We start from the raw sequence: 497 nt of genomic DNA, 5'->3' as shown, positions 1-497 counted from the left end.
CCGCTATCAATGGGACGATGTGGTTTTCCTCGTCCGTTCTCCCGTGCCCCGCACGACTATGGACGAAGACGTTGGCGAAGTATGTATGTGCATACGCCCAGTGGGGCTTGAACAACTGCGTCACATGGCGATCAAATGTTGCTGGTGCATTCGACAGCCCTTGGGACATCACTAGCCCCTCCCAGAGCATGCCGCTCGGAGTACTCACCACTGTCAGCTGAATATCACTCGCTCTCATGAGCAATTGGTAATACCTATCGACCAAGTCGAGTGCACTGTAATTTGTTCTTTCAACCATGTCATTCTGGAGAACATATTCTTCCTAAAAATCGGCGTCTGTGCCGGAACGGTGGCAGCGTTGAGCATGAACAATACGCCACTGGCCGCTCGGCTTCCGGAGACAAAACGTGGGTGTCGAATGGGGAGACTTGCTCTCACGTACCATCTCTGCGTCGTGCTTCGCACGGAAAAAGGCGTCAATGACGTCACACTGCTCT

Source organism: Plasmopara halstedii (genome assembly GCF_900000015.1).
Source record: "Plasmopara halstedii genome assembly, contig: Scaffold_350, whole genome shotgun sequence".
Taxonomy (NCBI): domain Eukaryota; phylum Oomycota; class Peronosporomycetes; order Peronosporales; family Peronosporaceae; genus Plasmopara; species Plasmopara halstedii.
This window is presented reverse-complemented; position numbering follows the sequence as displayed.